This window comes from Sander vitreus, chromosome 9, assembly GCF_031162955.1.
Source record: "Sander vitreus isolate 19-12246 chromosome 9, sanVit1, whole genome shotgun sequence".
In the NCBI taxonomy this organism is placed as follows: domain Eukaryota; kingdom Metazoa; phylum Chordata; class Actinopteri; order Perciformes; family Percidae; genus Sander; species Sander vitreus.
This window is the reverse complement of record NC_135863.1, coordinates 21,791,710-21,807,615: the sequence shown is the minus strand read 5'-3', so window position 1 is coordinate 21,807,615 and position 15,906 is coordinate 21,791,710. Positions and strand designations below refer to the sequence as shown.

Sequence of the window (15,906 nt, the reverse complement as noted above, 5' to 3'; positions counted from 1 at the left end):
AGGCACCAACTTAACCTGCCGCCCTCCCCCTCATCTCCAGTCCTATCTGCTCACCCACGCACTCTCCTCCATCCCCACTCCCCCTCGCTCCTCTCCTCTATTTTCTCTCCATTGTATTCATCACCCTCTGCCCACACTGCAAACTCCATGCGGAGACAGAGAATAAGAGCTCTGCTTGTGTTTTTTGCTAAAAAAGTGACATGTAAGAATGCGCTGCAGCACTCCCCCTGATTGCCGCCGTTTCCATTCCACACTGAGGACAATTTGCAGTGGTCTGTACAGCTCTAAACAACATCAGCAGACATATACAGAGACAGCCAGAGAGGAGGGGGGGATGGGGGGGAAGGTAATCAGTCCCAGGCCACTGTTTAGTGAATGCACACAGTGAGTGCTGAGAAGAGGCAGCCTTGTCAAAGCCAGCAGTATGTTAAACCTCCATAGAAAGACCAGACAGCCTGATATATTTAAATGTGGAGCAGGATCATGTCCTTGTTGCAGCACTTGTAACTCCTTGTAGTTGGTCTGTCTTCCAAATTTGGAGAAAAGTGAACAATACAAAATTGTTTAAAGGTGCCATACTTGAGGTACACAATTGGCCTGTTGGAAGTGCAAATGGAAGAGGTAAAAAAACACAACAAGTAAGGGTACTAAATTGTTCTTTGAAAGCCCCAGTTTCAGGCTTTTGTACTCTGAAAGGTAAAAAGTCCACCTTTTTCTTTTCTTTTTTCTTTTACTGAACTCTAGACATCAATTTAATGTGAAGGTCATGCAGAAAGTCCTTGCGCCGTGAGTTAAAGGCCTGTGGTTGATGTAGTCAGCAGTTACTCCTCTTCTTCTACACCAAACACAAAGGGCAGTGAGCGCTCTTTACCAATGGGGACAGTACCTCTCTTCACTTTCTGCTCTGCTGCTTTTACAACACATCCATCACCTCAAAAGAGCATTGTTCAGGTCTGCTCTCTCTCTCTCTCTCTGTGTCTCCTTTCTGTTGCTGTTTCTACTTTTATTCATTCATGTGCACTCATTGGTCAGCGATTAATAAAGTCTCATTCTCTTTGTCTTTGTCCTCGGCTTTCTCTGGGTATGTGTCAGCATAAAGTCTGTACACTGTAGATGATCATATCTGTTAGAGAGAGAGATAAAGGCAGAGCAGGAGAAAAGGTCAGAGCCAATGGGAAATGGCTCTGAGCCACAGGTTGGTCAGGTTGGGTGAGACACCGCTTGGCTGTCACCAAGTCCAAATTTAGCACAAGGCTCAGGAAATAACCTGAAGAGCAAATGTTTATCTTTACTATCCCTGACCACACAGCTACTCTGTCGTATGTGATTACGTACTGGATTCCAACAGCACGTCAAATCTGCTCCCAATGCCCTTTGCCTTGCCAGGCAGCCGCTCGTGTGTGGTGTGATCCACGGTCTAACTGGCCCAAGGTGTTCAGGTTGTCAGCAGGTTGTCTGTACTTGGTCTAAATGTGGTTATGTGTGTGTGAATGTTGTGACCAGTGTCCAGAATGCCCCTGTATAGCCAATGGCAATACACATCGTCACCTCAATCACAGAGAATTCCTCCCAGGAGGGCTAGGGGGGAACATGATTCACTTTTATTATCAGCCACATTGTGTGTGTGTGTGTGTGTGTGTGTGTGTGTGTGTGTGTGTGTGTGTGTGTGTGTGTGTGTGTGTGTGTGTGTGTGTGTGTGTGTGTGATCCGTTGTGAGTGCTGCTATGCCACTCTGATCCCTGTCAGGGCCCTAAGCCAAGCCCGCGGCAGGTCCGACAGCAAAACTCATAAACTCTAAAAGTCTTTCCCAGCAATCCAACATGGACTGACACAGAGAGAAAGAGAGTGCTGGCAGTGTTCCTGCTCACTGGTACATTCGTATTTTCCTACAGCCGGGAGGCAGCAGGTTGGCTGTCAGCACAAGACTCCCCCCTCCCCTCCCCCCATTTAAATCTGTTACCATAAGGATGAAGGCAGATCGAATGTAGCGTGATCCAGCAAATACGAGACGCAATCTCGCAGACCTGCATCAGCAAAGATATGTCACTGACGTCACACAGCTAGCTCACACCCATCCTGACATACTTTCTGAAACATGCCCTGTGCCATAACTATGCACTCACACACACACACACGCACGCACACACGCACGCACGCACGCACACACACACACACACACACACACACACACACACACACACACATTCACCTAAACCCACATCACACAGAGTAGAATTGCAGACCTTGTCCCATCTCTGATCCGTCCGAGGGGAGACAAATGATGGAGTGGAAACATAAAAAAAAATATCAACCATAAGGAGAGAGGATGAGAAAACTTTTGGAGGAGGGAATGTAACTCACTTTGTTATGACACAAAACAACAGGCGGGGTGAAGAGAAAACATACAAACTTAGGAATGAGAGACAGGGAAATGTTCAAATGAAAGGTAAACAAAGCCTGACAGCTAGAATAACATCCACAGCAGTTCCTTGACCGTACATACGCTCCTCCAGCAAGAGCCTGAAATATCAATTTATGTTAGCAATCAAAAAAGCTCATGGGTGGAGAAGGAAATGGTGCTTCCTGAAAAACGGCCAAAATAATGATTAAAGAAACAGTTTGACATTTACGGTTAGCTCAGCGTGGCACAAAGACTAGGGTTAGCCTGTTAGCCTGGCTCTGTCCAAAGTTTTAAAAAACATCCACCTACCAGCGCCTCTAGTGCAGTGAATGTTAATCAGTGAGCTTGTAGTAGGTGAATTTTTTTATTAAAACTTTGGACAGAGCCAGGCTAGCTGCTTCCCTCTATTTCCAATTTTTACGCTAAACTTAGCTAGCTAAACTAACCGACTCCTGGCTGTACCGTCTTAGCTTGTGGGTTTGTAGCTTTATTGGACAAATATGAGTGTGGTATCGATGTTCTCGATATCTTATATCTTTAAAATTAAACTTTAAAAGGAAAATGAGAGAAATAATCTGCCTGCTGTTTACCATTATCACCTATAATTAGTAAGGGTTTGGATATCTTGGCTGTTTCATAGTGAATACTGCTGACTGGATTGTTTGAAATAATGGTGAAGGATTTTTGTTGAACGGGGATCAAGTTTGTCCACTCGGAGATGAGATATGGGTGACAGATGGGCCTCCCACAACGCTCCAGCAAACAGACAGCACACTGATGTTTCCCGCTGTCGTAAGACTCAAGGGACCAACCCACCATTTGGCCTGCCGAGTCTGCCCAGCAACAATTAATGCTGAAGTGTATGCTATGGCGCACAGGCTGTCATTTACCATGCATTGCAATCTCTCTGGATTGATTGGAACAAAATCAATGTTGTTCAGGGACTGACTGCCAGCATGTATAGAGTTGTCGGTGCAGCCTTCCTGTAGCGAGGGGAGTGGCATGGTGTACAATGGCTGTGTGTATGGTTTGTTTAAGGCTAGAGGCCTGTGGGTGTTGACACAGCTGCCAAGGGAGCAGCGATGAGATGAGGGAGACAGGCAAATGTGGGTAAAAGCTACTTTGAGCTTAGGGGTCAGGGGACGCCGAGATGGAATGATGATGAGCAGCTAGTGGGAGCTAACGTGTCTAAGCTATAAACTGGGAACACATTTGACTCTCAGAAAATGATTTTGGTTCCTAAAAATACAACTTGTGTGCTGTGCAGATGAAAACTTTGTTTGTATGTGTGGCGTACGTGTGTGTGTGTGTGTGTGTGTGTGTGTGTGTGTGTGTGTGTGTGTGTGTGTTTTTATCTCGAGTTGTGTTGAGGAAGGGCTGTTTTTATCATTATCAGCATTTATCCTTCAGGGTGACCCCTGGCTCTCCCATCAGCAAACTCTTTGTTTGTGTGTGTGTGTGTGTGTGTGTGTGTGTGTGTGTGTGTGTGTGTGTGTGTGTGTGTGTGTGTCAGGGAATTGTTTGTTTGTCCTCATCAGGATTTAAGGGTTTTCAGTGAGAGAAGGCTTTAGTGCTACTTAACCCGTGTTGCCTTAACCCTGCAGCCATCGACCTTTGTCTGTTCTCCAATCCTTGTACTTCCTGTTTCACACAACACAACTTTTCCCAGGAAAATATGACAATGATCCAGAAACTATATGTGACAATGACCTAACAGTGAAAACACATTGCGGCCACTTTTTTTTAATGGGAAACACATTGAGTCTTACACAAATGCAGAGTCGTCCAATAGTGTCTTGTTTTGACTGAGAGGCTGCAAGCAAAGAGAGAATTCTTTTTGAGAGAAGTCTTTTTCTTCGATGATGTAACCACTTTTTTATTATGCAGTTAGATCAACCCTCCATACACACACACACACACACACACACACACACACACACACATACACTAAAGAGAATGTAGTCTTGTAGTCACATGCAGGAGTCAGACGTTCGTTGATCCAAAAACCAGGGGGCAGAAAATCCAGCAGTGGAAAAACCAGTCAGACAGTTACATAACGTCACTTGCAGACAATCTTCCACCAAAACGCGTAAACCCATCTTAAGAAACTGCAGCCAAACAGTCTCATTGTTCTGTAGCCTGCAAACATGCAAAGGTCAAAGCGTTCGTCAGCGTTAACGACACGCTATTATACAGCATGTTGATACTGTGTTATTTCTGTAAATGCATTAAACAGGCAGAAAATATCTCACCAAGTTATTGTAGCTCTATAGGTAACAGGTCTTGAAAAGTAAACACTGACTATTAAAGGCTCTAAATATGCCATTAAACAGGCATACAAGCTGTATAAGTCTCGTAAATCACACTGTTTTGCAGACAGATTATGATGAATGAATCTATTAGAAGTCTGTGAGAGTCACATACAAAAATATTAGGGCTGTCAAAATAACGCGTATTAATCTATTCCATATTGACGTTTGACCCGGAGCCGTTCTAGCCACCATTGGACTGTAAAATGAAGGAGGGAGACAAGAATGTTCTGCCTGGATCATTAATTGGAACATTTACTTGTAAAAATCTTCTTCCTGCCAACCCTGACTACCGAAATCTGGTGCCACTGATATGTCTGCACTTCTCTCTAATGCTCTGAAACAGACGTTACAGGAAACACAAACACCGCTGCACGTGATGCTAGTTAACACTATACTCGACAGCAACGTTAGCCTACCGCTAGCTAGTAGCTGGATTAAAAACGGTTAAAATGCTGACAGCTAATGCTAAACAGTGTAAAGTTTGACTGTGGGTCAGTGTATGGTCAGTGTATGTTTTGGTCATTCACTTTCATTTCATTAACAGGTATTAAAAAACAAAAAAACGAATGGTTATTTGATTTTCGTTTTAAAATACAAAATTTGAAATTGAAATACAAGACGTTTTTTCCTTTTCATTGTCAAAAGGGAATGTGAAAATTTAAAACATGCTTTGATTTTCATTTTCTATTTCATATAACAAAAAATTAAGTCACTTGAAAACAGAAATGAAAAAATGCCATTTTTTCATATTCTGAGACCGGATGTTGAATTTTCAAGGCAGTAGCACGTTCTCTTAATACATCCATGAGTAGCACCGGTGTAGCCTACCAGTTTTGCTTTAAACCAGGCTGCAGTTGAGGGAAACTATAGTCTAACTTCCTGCGCGACTGATCATCCGTTCTTTGCACCTCTTTACATAAATATACATAAATATGGCTATGAAATACATCATGAAATATATAAATGAGGCATACATATATATGCATTAGTCATTATAGTTCAATAGCCTATATGTTTTACTATGTATTTATTTCAGGGGACTTATTTATTTCCGTCTATTTATTTGCACGTTATGTTCAAAGGAAGTTTGGTTATCTCACAGACTCAGACTAAAAGCAACTAGCAAGCCTGCCTGACATCAGTGGCATCAAAGCATATGACTATCTGCAAAGAAAAGAAAATATGAATAAAACACGAGCGCAGCAGATTGGTCTGATTCCCAGCTTAGCTAGAGCGGGTAACGCTAGCTCTGCAGAGTCAGTCAGCACCGGGGAGCGAACATAGAGCGAACCGGGGACCCAGGTCACAGGTTAGGTTACACCTGCTAGCTAGTTGCAGCGGCAGCAGCGGACATTATAACATTAGACCCAGCACCAGAGGTCTGATCCCCATGATCTGATTCCGAACCGCCGGTGACTTTCTGCCAGATCAGCAAGCTTAACGGCAGCAACAGAAAGTTTGCTGGGACCAGACTTTGCCGCTCTAACGGTAACGTTAATGTAACAGAACGTTACAGCTGTGAACTGAAAGTCAAGTCCTCAGCTGGTTAGCCAGTTGGTAGAGACAGAGAGTCCGAGGAAGAAAGGAAAAAATAAAAAATGAAAATAAAAACCTATTTTAAATTTCTTGAAAAAAACACCTTGTATTTCAATTTCAAATTTTGTATTTTAAAACGAAAATCAAATAACCATTTGTTTTTTGTTTTTTAATACCTGTTTATGAAATGAAAATCGAATGACCAAAATATACACTGACCGACTACTTTTTATGAAAGGATTCAACACCAGGCCATTGGAGAAACAACACAGACGGTGCGTTCAATGAAACTGGTAAACTACAGCCTCATGGTGCATTTGAAGTTATTGTAAATGTCCTTTTCCCATCTGGTGGTTGTTTTTGTCGTTCAACAGCAATTTACTAGTGAAATAAGTTATTGTTATTGTTATACATTATTATTAAAGCATTTCATTTTGACCATATGGCCTTAGCAATAAACAAGCCGTTCTTTAATGTCACCAACTGTTGTTTAATACCCTTTTATTTTTTTTTATTTTTTTTACTTTCTTAAAAAGTATCAGTTCAGGCACCGTTAATTATGTATGTGATTCATTTCGATTAATTAATCACAGAGTATGTAATTAATTAGATTACATTTTTTAATCGATTGACAGCCCTAAAAAATATACATTATTGAATTTACTTTTATCACTTCTAATGTTTATTTAAATTGTTAATTCCTACTTGCTTTATAGGTTTATGCTGTTTTTATGACATTTGTATGTATTTGTAGAGTTTCTTATGTATTTTGACCTGGGTAACTACCATTTTGAACCGCGTTTCCCATGTCTGCTCTATTTGATGTCATCATAAGCACATTTGACCTGATCAATGTTTATAAATGAACCCTTGTCTTTATTATCTAAATCTTGCTTCTTTGTTTTTTTTGCTTATTCATTTTACTGTTATTGCATCTTATTCTTAACAATTTTTCTCTTTGTGACTATGTAAAAGGTACACTAATAAATAAACGTTTATTACCATTATTTTTCTTTTACCTCTGTTTCCAGGCTTATGGTGGTGTTTTTTGTGAGTGTGCTAATTACTCATCAATATGGTTGCTATGACAGTTCTTACAGCGAGATACCAAGCTATCTATCGTAATTTCTGCTGATGGCATACATCACGCGTAGCTACACCACAGTCCAACGTTTTGATTATCACCCTATAGCTAAATAACCTCTGGTTCATTGTCATTTACCAATACCAATATTAGATACATGAAAACAGCTATGGTGGTATGGGAGAAGAATTACTGCTATCAGTGAAATTAGCCTCTGGAAACTAATGTAATTATTTAGCACTTCAGTGGGTCGTAGAGGTGGGGGGACAGCATGCTTGAGCTGACATGATTTCATGCAGAAAATGTATTCAACTGTCAATACCATTTAGATCTATCCGGGTGAGCACTGGAGGCTGCAGGGAAGGGGTCACAGATTGCAGCTCAATCATAATGACTTTGTCTTCAATTTTCACTTCTTTGATGCTGCGGCCACATCTGTATCCATATTTATGTGCGTATGTATGTGTTTGTGCAGTATAAATGGGGGGTGGGGGATAGAGAAGGCAGGCTGACAGAAAGCATTAGTCACAAAAATGCACTTTAATATGATATCAATACAAAACAAATGACAAATATAACCTGAATGATTTTAGAAGAAGTGTTGTGACAAACTTGAATGAATCTATTCTTCTTTTCAGGTTCTCTAAAAAGCACCCGTCGTCACTCCCAGATGACTATGGGATGGTCAAATCAATCAATCTTACACTCCTCTCACCATTTCATCTCCGAGTGGTCAGTGCCACTCATCCCACCCAAGATAGCATAGATCTTTTCCATTCCAACCGTGAACTCTATTTGAACCCACGCCTTTGCAGAAACAAAGATATGACATCAAAAGAGAAGGAAAATAAAAGAGAACGAGCTTTTCATTCTGAGGGATCAGCAACCAGGACAGCAGTAGCACTAATCTTCCTGCTCTGTGAGTTCAAGGCTGGCCAGAATGAACAGAGATAGAGAAGGATGAAAAGAAGATGGAGGGACCAGCATGCAGTCTCTTACAAACATTGTAGTGCTGGTACTGAGTATTGGAGACATTTTTTTTTTTTTTTAAAGAGAGAGAGAGGGAAGAGAGAGGAAGAATTAGTGTATAGAGAGTGACTGGAATAGTCATCAAAGCAACCCTCTGCAAGAGAATGGATTCTATCTATCATTTGCATGTTTAAGCTCGGAGCATTAAAATCCACAAAAAAGATATTTGCATTCTCTTTACAGGCATTTGCAAAAGCAATTTAGGAATGACACGAGTGTCTGCTGTGACATAAAATCACCTCCTGTCTATTGTCAAAATAAAGTTTTCTCAGGGGCCGCCTCATCGTTGAACAGATGGCCTGCCTTGTCTGGTGTCAGTTTGCTCCTGATTGTGCATTCCACTTTGTCTAAGTTAAAGTACATGTTAGAGAGTTATGTAAGGTAGTAAGTAAGTGTCTGTGTGCTTTTTTGTTCCTTCAGGCTCTGTGAGTGTCCTGACAATTATATTCAATTATCAGTGCATCCTGCAGAGCATAAGAAGAGACTCAGATGTAAACACAGAGGTTAAAAAAAGCAAATGAAGGTGAGGATAAGATATTATATACTCTGCACGTTATATGAGAGCACTTTGTAACTGGAATCACACAACCAATTAGACAGTTTAAACATATACCTGCCATTTAGTTACTCCCATGTTTGGGAGAATGACAAACTGTGACATAGTTTACTGTATGTGTTGACTTAAAAGCTACGGTTTATACCCTGGAGGCTGTCTCTAAAAAAACTCAGGTATGAAGTAATAATGTTAAGAGAAAACTGCTGAAGTTAAAATCATGTTTAAATATTTGCACTGGACATCTAAAAGTGATGCCGTCATCTCTAAAGAACTACAGATGTAATCTGTTAGCGAGAATTAGTGTGAGAATAGTATTGACAACCAGTGTTTAGATCCTGTTAAGGCACACTGTCTGCGAGTGGAATGCCTTACGCCATGTAACAAGCAAACGTCTTAGTGTGCGACCAACCTTGTGTGCGACACATTTCCTACAGGAGCAGCTCACGCACTGAAAATACCGAAAGTGTATGCTGCTGTCACAGTTGCAATGATGTTCCACTGATAATATTCTCTTAAAAAATGGTCTTTGGAAAATGTTTAAATTGCCTCTTTTTATGATACATTAGTGAGGATTATTGAAGTTATGTAGGCCGTCGACAAAGCGATCACACACACACTATGTCAACTTTGAGAACACACACATCGAGGCCATTACTATTGTGGCACTACTAGTAAAGCCACGTAAAAGACTATGTGTGGGTTTCACTTTTTAAGCGCTTATGTCAACAAATTTCTCCAGAAGATCCTGAAGAACTGGTTGTTTGATAAGTCGTCATATGCAATTCAAATTATTGTTAGACATCTTTTCTGGGCTGGTATCAGCTACTCCAACCGTAAACTTCAACTTTGATAAAAAAAAACTACCTTTAATTTCCAATGAGGTTTTTGATCCAATAACATTATATTCACTCTATTTGGAGAAAAAAAAGAGCCGTAGATAGATCTTGTGTCTACTTGGTATTTTCTTTAGTTTTTTTCTCCTTCACTGTATCCGTGTTAAATGTTTTGTTTTCAAATTAAACTACCAAGCCCATAACATGTTTTATTCATTTTTTATTATTATGACAATTGAGTTTATCAAAGCGTTACATTTCCCCACGACTTTATTTACGTTCCTTCCCTGTCAATTATCATTTGCCAAGGTGTTATCACAATACTCACAACATGAGGTAAAATCCTTTGATTTGATATTTGGCATTGTGTTCATATAGTAAGGAATGTGTTTATATTCGGACAACCTTGCAGTAAGTTTGAGCTACAGGAACAAAAGCAAGATGTGCGAATAAAAGCAAGCACTAATATTTGGGAAATCACCACCACAGTTTGTGTAGAATGCCTTAATGCATTTATAATAGTGAAATACTTATTTTATGTGTAGTGATGTCAGGTAAGGTGATCAACAAGCCAAATAAATTCATGATTTTTTTTAAAGTGCATACTTTGGCATGAAAAAGTGAAACATTTGTAAATTCCTCTCGCAATCAATTGTCCACTTTTCCCCCCCTGCCTCTGCTCTTCCTCTCCTTTAGTTTCCTTACTCTTTTCCTCCACACTGTTCTCTTCTCTAATTCAACCACCCACACTAATCCTATTTTATTCAATACATACTGTAATTTAACACAATATGCAGGACCTTGGCTTGGAGAGAGTTTCTAAGTGGCCACCACACTGGCTAGGGCCCAGTTAGCGTTGAGTAGTCCATCGTCTGCACCATCCACCATCTCTCATCCACCTGAGGCCATTGTGGGTGCTGACATTGGCTGCGGCGGGGCTTTGCGTCACTGGAGAACTGAGAAAGCAGCGTAAATGTCAGAGGAATTAGCCGCTTTGCCGGCGCCCACGGGGCCCGGCATGACAATGGGTGGGAGAAGAGAGAGGACAGCGTGGTGTAGTAGCTGTAGAGCATTCGTAAACCGCACGAATCCACACTGCTCTCAACTCACCTCTACTTCTCCCTCTCTCCTTGTTTTTCCTTTCTTTCTGTATTTCTTCTCCCTTGCCAACTCATTTCTTCCTCGCTTGTCGCCCCCCCCCTCGTACTCTCCTTCCCTTGCTCTCTTTCTGTATCACTGTCTCGCCCACCTCGCCTCTGCCCGCTAGCAGTTTGGAGCAGATTATAGCCCTGCCACCCCCACTCGCCCATATACACAAACATTCACTGTGGCGCTGACGCAGATACGCACACACAAACACATACATAAATGCACGCAAACACATTTCGAGACTTTGTGTATCTCCGCCACCTACAGTGCCACTACATCATCCTCTCCCAGCGGCGCTTGGGCGTGAACTTGTTTAGAACATCCTGTCCAGTCCAAATGTGGTCAGACATCTGACAAAATGCCCCTGCAAGTCAAACAGCCAAACATGCCCATTATCAAAGTCAAACAGACACCTCCTCTGACAGTTAAGGTTACAGAAAGTGATATCACGGTGAACCGCAATGCAACCAGTGATTAGACGTCCAACAGAATCAAGCTCTTTCTGTAATCACATGTTTACTGTGTGTCGTGGTGAAGGAAACCCACAATTAAGAACAACGGACTCTTATGTAATTGTGGCTGGACATTCAGAGAATAATGAAAGTTTTTCAGGGCAGAAAAAGAACATGTCTACTTATCATAGTTGTATTCTTTCTTTTTCTTTATCCTGCTCCATTAACACATTATATGAATTTTTTGAAAGAACTGCAGTGGAATTAATACCTTTTTCATTAAACCTGTGCATGTGCATTATCATATTGTGTTTTTTATTGACTACAATCAGGCTAAGGTAGACACGTTCAACAGTTTGTTGATGAAGCAATAACCATCATGTCTTTTACTGAAAGGGGGCAGCAATGCAGAGGAAAAGCAGGCACCGGGGTGGAGCCTTGGTATGTGTGTGTGTGTTTGTGTGTGTGTGCAAGTGTAAATGTATGTGTGTGTTTCTGTTTTTATTCGGCATGCATGAGCTCCTCTTTGTTCCATCTGCCATTCTGGCCTCTGTGCAGCCGGTGTGTGCTGCACACTGTACGACTGAATAGGGGCTGCGTGGGCTTGACCTGCGATCTTGCCGCCCACCACACACATAGACACGCAGACTGCCTCTGTTTTAGCCTGCAAGAAAGAGTGTGCGCTTGTGTGTGTGTGTGTGTGTGTGTGTGTGTGTGTGTGTGTGTTTGTGTGTATTTGCAGGGTAAATACAAATCATCCCTTCCTTTTCGTCAATCTCTCTCTTTCCCTCTCGGCGTTTATGTGTCTCTCCCTTATTATCAGTGTTTCTCCATCCTCCTCAGGGGACAGCGAGGACTGCAGCTGTCCCTATGACAACCTCAGTGCTACTGTCAATCACCAAGACAGCCTTATCCTCCTTGGCTTATATTCTATACATTTGGCCTCCTCGGCTTTGACAGGTGTGCAAGATGGCATGTCACACAACTGTATAGCTCACATCAACACATTGTTGCCGCACTGATAGTAACCTATTCATGTTGTGCATCTGTAACAGTGTTCTTGTCACCTGCTTGCCACTTTTGATCTTATTTTTCTTATCATTAGTACGTGTTCTGCATGTTTGCGTGTTGCAGCAATAAATGGATAATGATGCACTTTTCAATTCACTTGGATGAACCGAGGTGTAAAACAAAATAAGGACAATAATATCATCACTTTGTCAGATGTAACTCTAAGAGTAACGCTTGTTGTTGATGCATCAAATGCGGTGGAGATGCATATGTGTGTGTGTGTGTGTGTGTGTGTGTGTGTGTGTGTGTGTGTGTGTGTGTGTGTGTGTGTGTGTGTGAGCAAGTGTGTATGTGTGTGCGCATCCCGAACTTTACAGTCTGTTGGTAATGAGTGCCCTGAGCGCTCCCTACTACACCTAACTGATCCAGTAATTGCTTTTCCTCCTCTGCATTTATCATCATCTGCCCGGCCTGTCATGTTAGCTGAGCTGAGCTGAGGTGGACAGAGAGGGGTGTAGGACCGTGAGGTGGAGGTGGAGGTGGAGGTGGTGGTGTGTCTGTCTGGATGTAGCTAAGGTATCGGTCCACTGCCTCGGGCGGTGGGACAGGGAGGTGTGGGAAGGAGGGGAAGGACAGAGGGAGGGAGGAAGTAGAGAGGATGCAAGAAGGGCGCAGAGAGGGCAGTGATGTGGTTAATAAAAACTATGACCTCCAGCCGGTCATCATCATAAGGAAAATAACCATAACAATGACACTTATTGCATGAAAGCATCCTGTTTTTCTATTCTTACTATAATTATTTACTACTGATATAATTCTTTTTTTTTTTACTTTTGAAGCCTGTATCCTTTAAATGACATCAGTTTGAAAGCACTTATTATAATGTACGCTATAAATGTCCATAATAAAGGTTTATGTCAAGTTAAAAGGAAGGTAGTTTTGAGGATGAAGGCTCAGATTGTTGCTTACAGCTGGTAGATAACGACCACCATGAAAACTGAGGTGACAATCTGAATGGCTGCTGTTATTTGTAGGTTAGAGTTAGGGACAATACATGCACACAAAGATGCATATGCAGTGTATACACTCAGAGACTGCCCAGAAGATTTAAACAAATAGCCTCCTTTTTGCAAGGGCTGCAAATAAGGTGTGTGTGTTTGTTTGTGCGTCCGTGAGAAAGAGGCAGCATACTGTTTGTGGGGGAGGGCGTGCTGCTGCTGCTAGTGGGGATTTGATGCTGATGAGGTCTGTAATGGGAGTGAACAGAACGCGTGAGGGGAATAGATTGGGACTTCATTGGCAGGCCGACTCTCCCTAAGCACTGCAGTATGCTTGCCTATTTATTCCCCCATTTCAATGCGCCTTCGCTTTGACCTTTCTCCAGCCAATGACAGTAAAATCACATTGCCACTAGAGAGCTACACATCAGCTTCCGAGCACCCTTGTATGATTTCCTCATTAATTTTTTTCCCTATCATTCCCCACAGACACACAGGCCGGAGCTGCAGTGCTTCATCCAGGGGGAGGGAGGAGCGACTTCAGACTGAAATTAATTGTACCTATGCCATCATGTAAATGATCACAGCTTTGACTATGCAAATTCAGGGGTGGAGAGAATGCGAGGCAGGCCGAAGAAGAGGGCGATTAGGAAGACATCAATTCATATTCAGGATCAAGGATCATCCATGTATATGCTGATGCTTTATACAGAGGGGGACACGTGACAATTAATCAATAAAACACAATAAGGTATATCATTGGTGTCCTATGAAAACCTTGTATCTCCAATTTAGATTTTAACGTTTTGTGTACGTAATTGAAGAATCACATGATCGTCACTTGATCAACACTACTGTTTAATTGTTTGATTTGGATGAATTTTAATAATGTATGTTTGTATGTATGTATTGTTTTCATTGACAACATGTTTCCAAAGTTTGATATAGCTTATGTCTCTGTGCCTCAGTCTTCTATTGTTGTCCAAAAATGAATCACATCAGTGAGCCACACTGTTGAACTGGCTGACATGTTTCTTCATTATGACAAGCATGGGCACTGTAGTTTATTTTGAGTCGATCAAACACCGTCCTGCTGCCATGAATAATTGCTAGCACATCAAATCCACTGCTTAAAATAGGCCCCAACATACACACTATTTACTCCTGTTTCACTAATGTTTGCTATAAACTACAGTGCCCAGCTTTTATTGAAACTTATATGAGTAAGTAAATATATATATATTGTGTTTTTAAGGGTGAGTGCACCAACATCACACATGTAGGTCTGTTTACAGGTCTTGGGAGTACTACTGCATCTATAAAAAAAGTTGAGTCGAACTTGTGTCAGCGTTGGTTTGGGCTGAAGACTTGAGTTTGAAAATAAAAGAAATCTGAAGGTGTGGAGTTAGAAAGAACCGAGTTTACCAGACCTCTGTATTCTGCTCGTTATTTCTGATTGAGGCTAGCGGCCCGAGGCTACATTAGCGGCTACTATCATAACACACCCGAATGTGCGGCTCAAATAACTTCCGTTGATCTTCATTGTGGGTAATGTAGGCCCCAGGTTTTGACAAGGAAGAAGAATATGTAGAATAAAAAAGACAATATCTTTGGTTCTGCTGCATCGATTTTGAGTGATAAAGTTTCAATTGTGAGTCAGACAATGTTATAGGAGCACAATTTTGAGTACTCTTTTAATTTAAATGTATGTCTTAGGCAGGAACGAATGGGCTGTGAGTGCCACAGACAAGTTGGAAAGTATTGAGAGACGGACTAATGCATTGTTGGTTTTGGTCTTTTGAAGGCCAATGTTATTGATGACGATAAAAAAAACAGCTTTACCTTTTAAAAAGTAATTGACTTCGCTTTTCATCAAAATAGTAGCAGCAAGGTAACATTAATACATATTGACACTGAAGACCAGTCTGTTTCTGCAGCGTTGTCATGAACTACAGAGCACTACACATACTGTACGAGAGTGTTGTTAAGTCTAAAATGAGTTACAGCTAGCACAAATGTAGTAAAACAAGGACAAAGACAATGTTCTGTAATAGGTAATAGTCCAGATGGTGAAACAAACAAACATGTTGCCCAGCATGACAGCCTCAAACAAAAAGAATACATTCAGCCAAAAAGCAGATGGAAAACACTCCCTCTGTCTCTTCTCCTCCCTCATCCTCTTTCCTCCAGTCTCTCCTCCCTTCTTCCTAAGCCCTCACACACACACACACACACACACACACACACACACACACACACACACACACACACACACACACACACACACACACACACACAACCTTCCTCCCTTTACCCTTTTCCCCACAAATCCATCCTCCCATGCAGTTCTGTGGAACAGATGCAGGCAGCACAGCAGACGTAGAAAAAGGTTCAGCAGTGTTCACAAATGAAGCAGGAGCAGGCAGAAAGAAAAGGCAGGAAACGAGAGCTGACACTAAAAATAAATGAAATCTCGGGTGAGAGAGAAATACTCAAAGGTCCTAAAATAGCTGGTCAAACAAAGGCATGAATAAACTAGAATGAG

General features: G+C 41.6%; 1 long non-coding RNA gene across 1 annotated transcript in view; it reads left to right on the top strand.

Moving 5' to 3' along the window:
- Positions 1-14,790, top strand: part of LOC144523607 (uncharacterized) — a 28,168-nt gene extending 13,378 nt beyond the window's left edge. The window contains exon 3 of the long non-coding RNA XR_013502524.1: positions 13,851-14,790. This is a non-coding gene — a long non-coding RNA (uncharacterized LOC144523607). The remainder of the gene's footprint in view (positions 1-13,850) is intronic.
- The last annotated feature ends 1,116 nt before the right edge of the window (positions 14,791-15,906 follow it).